Here is an 8,746-nt window from a genome sequence, read left to right on the forward strand (position 1 = left end):
AAAAATGAAAACATCGGTTTGGTTTTGATTATCACCTCTATTGTGGTTAAGCTCACGTAACATTGCAGTTCTTCATCATCATGAAAGTTTATTATCTATGTTTTTAGGCCATATCAGTCTCAATTTCTGTTAAATGGTTCTCTGAACGGACACACCCGAAGCAAGTGCACAGGAAGCTGGATTTCAGACAGAGCGTCCTGTTAGTATTAAACTAAAATATATTTCACATCTTGTTGTGCTTAAACTGTCAAGGTTAGGTCAAAAACGAACAAAGTTCACTTAAACACACTTGGTTATGTCTGTGAACGTAAACAGCAAGTAAAGAAATTGCATGTGTATATTAGATATGTGTATTAACGTGAAAGCAGTGTAATATACAGTATTTCCTGCTAAATATGCTGTTAATATGATTCAAACATAAAAGAAAAAAATCACTCACTGCTCTTGATTGAATTAACATTAGTAGCTTTAATAAGAATACTTACTTGAATGCAGCTCTGGTGAGGAGATAAACATGGCAGACTGTGTATAGCTTACTAGGGCAGAATCCAGCAGTTAGCCTAAGTATATGTGACATGACTAGCCTGACAAGCCAGACCCACATCAAGATGTTTGGTCTGGAAACTCACCATAGACAGGGCTCAATCCGAGGGGCAGGATAAACGGTTGTCTTTCAAACTCCCTCTGCACGCGATAGGATAGCGCTACACCAACCAGAGCAACGACGGTGAAGCAGAGCTAGCTGACAGATTAAACATTCGCCGTATCCGGTCGGCTAAACTCCGAACACATCTTCCCTTTTTAAGAATGACTTCAGTGCCGCTCTTTGTTCTTTTCTCAGAGAAAAGCTTAACTCCAAGTCTTCCAGAGTCGCGGTCAGAGCTGATTCGAAAAACCGCCGTTCGCCAGTTTCTGTGTTTACTAGAAGCACGCAAACGCAACTCGGCCATCGTCATTATGGCCTCGCCTGCCGACTCTATACACGATGTGATTGGGCCGTCCAGATTTTGAGGAACACAGCTCAGAATGATATTGAGAGTTCCTAGACGACACTTGCGGGCAAATTAAATTTGCTGCCGCTAGGGTGCGTCTAGATTTCTAGGCTATGACATGTCATCACACTGCTAGAATCTGCAAATGGCTTGTTGTGAGACACTGCTTATGATTTATGGGGATTAAAAAAAAGAAGTGGGTGGATTTTTACCATTTATAGGTTGTGTACACATGCTGCTGACACATTTATGTTCAAACATCATGTAAAAGTGAATAGGTCCCCTTTAAATTATGTTCATTAACTAACACTCTCTGGCCTTCTCACTTTAGAATTGTGAAGACTCGTCTCCCTGGGTCACATGACCATAATCAATACAATTACTTAATTTGAAGTAACCACCACTTGTACCCTTTGCTAATGGACCTGTGGAAGGGCCCTTCGTAAAGAGATTCAGTAGTTCACTTTAATTTGGAACATCCCTACAAATAGCGTCTCCTTCCCGAAAGTGCCCTTCAAGAGCTCAAAAACATAATTTGGAATTTATCCATTGCAATACATCATTGAAAATATGGCTAAAAATCAATGCAGTAATTTCCTTCATAATAAGACAGTACTTCGTTTTTACAGACTTTTTTCAGGGAGCAGTTTTTCTGGCTCTTTTTGTTTTTCTCTTATGCATCAGAAGTCCTGTCAGTGTAAAAGCACAATGTGAGGCTGCTATTGCAGTTGCACTGCCTCTTCACATTCACACTGTTTGTGTATTATTAAACAGTCCTTAAAAGCAAACCAAAAAATGAAAATTATATTTATTCATTATATGCTCATCCTCAATGTCGTCCAAAATGTGACTTTCTTTCCTCTGTGGAACGCAAAGGAGGATGGTTTTGTTGAACACTTCCATCGTATGCAAAACAAAACAAAACAAAACATTAAGGCATTTCTCAAAATATCTTATTCTATGTTCCACAGAAGAAGAGAGGTGAACACAGTATTTTCTTAGACTCTGATGTTAGGATTTGAGGCAGGTTTATTGGGCTAGTAAAAATGGTAAACAGAGAAAGAACTGCAGAATGTAAGAAATTAAGGAGTCTGGGGCGCATCTAACTAAGATTAATGAAACATTTAAACAGAAAAAATGGTCTAAGAGCTACTAGGTCACCTAGATCCACGAGGGAGACACAGAACAAGCTTTTAATGTGTGACAGAACCATTTTTCTAAGAGAATGGAGAAAAAAACAAAGGCATATTTTGCGCCCTCTGCTGTTTGAGGGAGAAGTCGAAACCTCTAGATAACGTTTTTTTTCAATAAGGGATACAATGTGACAATAATGTCTTTATACCTTTTGTGTGCCAACATACTTGCACGAAAACATAAGGCCATTAAATGCTGGATAGAAACAATTACATTGAAGTGTATTGCTGTTTTACGCACACTTTGGAAAAAAAGACAAGTGTTCTGGTCATGGCGTGTTCTGTATTATTTAAAGCATGATTAAAAATGCAGTATTGGGCTCGAAATGTAGCAAAGAGTGATTTTTCTTCTGGCCACACAAACAACACCTCTGCTTTCACTCTCTCTTACCACCTTTACGATGTGTATTCGGGCAGGTGGGAAAAGAAAGGTACATTTTCTGTTTGCAGAGGTATTTTCAGAGGAAGTGACTGATTCGTATCCAGTTTTTTGCAAAATGTGCACTTTCATTCGCCTAAAAAAATTATATTTCCATTAAAAGGGATATGAAAGTGTGAACAGATGTCTCAGCAGACGAATCAAAACAGGACGTTCACAAACAAACGTAAATAAATTTGTAAATGCGCAATTTGTACAATGTAGGCCTATTGTCAATGAAGTGATTTGGACAAATAACTTCATTAAATATTATCAAATAACGTTATAAAATGGTCACTTTATATAAATACAATGCTATAAAATGCATTGAACAGATAACATTCAAGCTCTTATATAAATAAATAAATAAATAAATAAATAAATAAATAAATAAATAAATAAATAAATAAATAAATAAATAAATAAATAAATAAATATTCGGCATGTGATCTGGAATGGCTGATTTACCTCTGTGGATGAAGGAAAATTCCAGTATTTCCAGTATTTACATGTAAAATATTTATTTATCAGTGATGGCAAACTGCTTCCTTCTCATTGTTTATCCTTCTGTTGAAAACAACAAATGTCATCACATATGATAGTTATAAGGACATTGAGGATTTAAACCAACAGCTGTAACTGGGACATACTGTATTAACATTTTAGTGAATTGACAGGGCACTGGGACACACCTTGTGAAACTGGGACAGCAGGTACATTATGGATATCTATATTGCTCTCTACAGTATATGCATGTCATTGACAATAGACATAAAATACATTCCACAAACATAAATGAGAAATTAACATCTAAATTAACTGGTTTTTATTCAAGTCAAAAATTTTATTTAATGTCACTTTATCAACCTAAATGCATTCTTTTATTCTAACATAACTATTTTTTTATTTTAAATCAGGTAGAAATATTATGATAACAAATTGAAGCTTTATTCAAGTGTTTTCCATACAATCATCTAAAATCATTCATGATGCTCATTATGCATATATATGTCCAGTAGCACTTTCTGTACAGCTCAGGTTGGATGTAAAAACAGACCGTGTCAAATCTGCACCGTAGGTGTCATACTTCATATATCACTTCACTTGAGAGCTGCATACAGTAATAATTTGCATGAATGATTTGATTTGAAGGTGAAAAATGACTCATGCAAAGATATCATATCCTCCTGAGAATTAGAAAAAAAACTGTTTTGTGAAGATGGAATAAAGACATGGAACAAATGGAATAAAGGAAAAAAGATATTTTATTCATGCTATGTCCTCTGTAGAGGACACCAGGACCCATTTATTTAGAAAATTAAAAGACAGGCAAAAACTATTTTTTATTTCATTCATTCACCAATCAATTTTTATTTTTAGGCTTATTTATACAAACTTTGTATAAAGATGATTATCAACTGTGTACAGAATGATTTGAGATACCATTTTACTTTATGCAATCGTGTAAACATGCCATGAATGCCATTCCCATTCTATGCTATGCATCTATACAATGTATCTAATTTGCATATTAATGTGCTCTTGGGGCAACATGTAATGAAAAAAATATGAAATAATGGGAGTAATAATTGAGAATATTTTCATAATATCTCATAATATTTCAGAAGAATATTGATATAAAATGTATTTCCCTATTCACTTGTGTCTCCAGAATGCCTGATATGCCATGATGTAAGTCCCGGTGTTCTCTACAGAGGTCATTTATAAAACAGAAAGTCATATTCTGGTTTGAAACCACATTTTCCTCACTGAGATGATGATTCTGACAAACACTTTGAAAATGAGTCCAATTTAAATGATAATTACCGGTATAAGCTCAAGTGCTTAACAGTATCTCTTCCTAGCTTTAATTTTACAACCACCAGCTCATGTGGGACCTTCAGGCTGTTCTGATTAAAATCATGAAAGTCCAAAAACAATAACTAATAGAGTTGTTTGCCCAACCAGTATTGATATGTAATCAAACACCACTATATACAAATATAACAAAATTGCACAAACATGCATTGCTTCAAATGGCATATCGAAACTAGATTTAACATTAAAAGTAGTACTTTATGTGAATGATAAAACAACAAATTTACATATTGTCGTTGTCGGGCGGAAACCTTAATTAAACAGTGCCTCATATCATTATAATATTACCATTTTATGAAAATCAAGCTCAAATGGAGTTATCTAACGACACTTAGCTAATGACAGATATACAGTACTGTGCAAAGGTCTTAGGCACATTAGTATTTTCACCCCCCAAAAATATTTTTAAGCCAGTTATTTATATATTTTGCAATAGTGTCAGTAGGTAATATCAGTTTACATTTTCAAACATTTATTTTGCCATTAATAATCCATCCCAGTGAGATTTTTGTATGCAGAAGGTGGAAAAAGGATAAGCTGCAGGTCTTATATGAAATATTGAGGGACAGTCTGAAACAATATCAGAAAGGGGTGAAAACAGCGTACAGGACAAATATTTCTTGCATCTTATTGAAAAGACCTGTCAAAATCCAAGAGCACTTTTTGCCACTATAAATACTGCTGTTTACCCCTCTGCCAAACTTTTCCCCTGCGAGTCTCGGGATATGTGTGACAAATTTCTTAATTTTTTTTATGGACAAGATAAGGGGTATTAGGTCAAATATCCCCTCTCCTTCTTCATTTTCTTCTTATGATATACCTTTGCTTTACAACAACACCCTGAGTCAATTTGAACCTATAAGGCTGACAGACTTACAAGATATTGTAGACCAGCTCAAACCTTTTGGATCACCACATGACGTTCTTCCCCCAAGGTTTTTTAAACACATTTTTGAGGTAATTGGACCTACTGTTCTAAAGATTATGAACGGCTGCCTTGAAACGGCTATGGTATCAGATGACATGAAGCATGCCATTGTTTGTCCACTACTCCAAAAACAAAAACAAAACAAAAAAACAAATTTAGATCCGACAGTTTTGTCAAATTTTAGGCCAGTCTCAAATCTAACTTTTATGTCTAAGATCTTAGAGAAAATAGTGTTTCACCAACTACAGAGCTTTCTAGATGAAAAAGATTTTTGAGGTGTTCCAATCAGGTTTTAGGAAATACCACTCCACAGAAACAGCTCTGGAAAAAGTTTTAAATAATGTTTTACTGACTCTGAATTCTGGCTAGTCCTGTGCTGTTGGATTTGAGTGTGTCGTTTGACACGATTGACCACTCTGTTCTCATCTCACGTTTGCACTGGATGGGTATTCGGGGAAATGCCCTTAAATGGTTCCAATCCTATTTGAATTTTTAGGAAACATGGCATCATGCCAATGAAAGGTCATTTCTACGCAGACGATACCCAAATGTGTCTACCTCAGGGAATGAATAACATTGGTGTGGATACCCTGTTGGCTTGTCTAGCAGATGTAAAGGCCTGGATGTCCCTGAATTTTCTTCACCTTAATGAAGGCAAAACAGAGATTATATTTTTTAAATCCTCAGAAGATGCTATTCCCTAGTACAAATTTTGGTTATTTGTCTACATGTGAAACCTCAACTTAAAAATGTATAGGCGTGTTTTTTGATAGTGCTCTTAATTTTAACAAACAGGTTAATACCATTGTCAAAACCAGTTTTTTTTTCATCTCCGAACACATTCTAAAGTAAAATAATTTCTTTCTTCTAAGGATTTTGAACGGGTGATTCATGCTTTTATTTCTACAAGGAATAAGTCAACTCTTATTTCTTCCAGTCAACATAGCAGCGATCGAAACCTACACCTCTGACCACTCAGCCTAAACCAGAGCCTGAGCCTTGACAGTGGTCTTGCTCCATGAAACGCTACCCCTTTCCGAAGCGCCACGGTTTCCGGTCTAAGATAACACTGGATCCTGTGCCTCAGAAACCATCCTGATCCTTCAGAAAGGAAGAGGAGGCAGCTTAGTCTTGGACTGGCCAGACCAACCCCCAAACAGCCTTGAGTTTGCCTCCAAACTCTTCGTTCAGTTTGTCAAAAAACCTTTTTTAAAAAAGAGAGCTATTTTAATTTTCCAGTTACCACAAATGCCAGCCCTCTGAATAGCAGGCTGTCGCTTTAACCCCTGGCCACCCGGGCCGATGCTTGGGAAGCCATCCTTGAATTGTCAAGTTGGGTGTTGAACACAGTAAAACGTGGTTACTCACTGCAATTCACTTGCAGACCTCTCCGCTTCTGGGGTGTGGTCACCACCTCGGTAGGGAGCAACATGGCTCATATCCTCCACACCGAAGTGACTAATTTACTAGCAAAACATGCTAATTCATGTTAACAGCATGCAAAAAAAGCCAGCAACATTTTAAATCATGTTATCAAAATGTTAAAACGTGCTAGCAACATGATGAATCATGCTAACAACATGTTAAATCATGTTGTAGAAAAAAGCCAAATAATGCTAACATCATGCTAATTCATGTTACCAGTGTGATAATTCATGTTAACAAAATGTTAAATTATGCTAGCAAACATGTTAATATTTGTTCATGTGTTAAATCATGGTAGCAACATGCTAATTAATGTTAACACGATAAATTATGTTAGCGACATTTTAATTCATGTTAACAAATTCTCAATCATGCTGACAACATGCTAAAACATGTTACCGACATGATAAACCATGCTAGTAACATGTTAAATAAAGCTAGTGACATAAAAGATATTGTTAAAACACATGTTAACAACATGCTAATTCAAGCTTGAAGCATGCTAGAACACACTAATAATGTGCTAGAAAATGTTAACAACATGCTAATTCAGGCTAACAAGCTAAAACAAGCTAGCAACATGTTAAATAATGCTAGCAATGTCTTTTTCCCCTTGCATATTGCCCTAACTGAAGCTATAGCTTATAAAATAAAACATTCATGTGGCTTTGTCAAGCCAACATCAGCATTTGTCCCAATGATCTTTACTCATCTGCTTACAAAATATGATCATATTACCATGAGTGTTACATTTGATCATTCAGTCATAAAGACCAAGGAAATTGAGTTGTCAAGGTCCTCCAGCCTCCAAACATTTGGTATCTCTGCAAAACACTGAATGTGATTTTTGCTCTAGACCTAAAACTGTGACATCAGAGAAATTCCCAAAAATATAATGTCCTCTACAGAGGCCAAAAGTCTATTCCTAGGTCTCAGTAGGATACGGATTTACAAGACAAAGTGAGTTTGAAACAATCGAAAAAATATTTTTTGGTTTAACCATTCCTTTTGCGATTTCGTGAAGAAAGAAAAAACAAGAGGATGCAGAGGCAAAACAGAACAAAAGACATGTAGATAGAATAAAAAAAGACAGGGGAAATGGGGAGCAAGTTTATAGCCACCAGGCTCAACAAAGAGATTAAGGTCCTGAAGAAAAATGCATGATGGGTAATCTCATTTTTACGCATGACAAGTTTGTCCTTGTGCACCTGCCCACAGAGAGGAATAGAAGGATAAAGTAAATGAATAAATCTTTAATTAAATCCAGTTTGCAGTGGACATGTTGTGCCTTAGGCGCGACTGAGCATTAGGTGAAGTGTAACGAATTTACACTTACAGGTTATTCTGGGTGTATGTGTATGTGTCTGTGTGTATATAATGGTGCACAAATAGTGTAAAATGGTTCCATTAGAAACAATCTAAAACAAATGCGTATATACACGGAAACAGGAAGGTGAGAGTCCAGATTCACTTCAGAGATTGAAATCTCAGGACGCCCATGTGTGTGCCTGTGTCCCTCATTATGTGATCAACATGAAAGGGAAAAAAATCATCTTTTAGCAAGTCTTCACTTTAGTTAACAAGTTATCATCAACACTCATTGTTCTCTAAGTGTGTGTAAGTGCGGGTGTGTGTTTGTGTACCAGTGTATGGTTGTTCTCACGCAAAAGGGACATGTAAGTCCATGCTGAAAGACAGACATGATACTTTTGGCTTTTTCTTATAATTATTTTTATTTTAGGTCTGTGAAATGTAGTTGAAATGTGTTAAAGTAACATGGTTGCAAATTTAGTTTTAAAAAAGCTACCACTCAGTAAGTGCTTACTAATTTAAGATCAAATCTTAATTTGTAATTGTTGCAAAATACTCTACTATTCAATTTTTCTTTTTTTCTTCTTTTTTAAAAGAAATT

This window comes from Pseudorasbora parva, chromosome 4 (genome assembly GCF_024679245.1).
Source record: "Pseudorasbora parva isolate DD20220531a chromosome 4, ASM2467924v1, whole genome shotgun sequence".
NCBI lineage: Eukaryota > Metazoa > Chordata > Actinopteri > Cypriniformes > Gobionidae > Pseudorasbora > Pseudorasbora parva.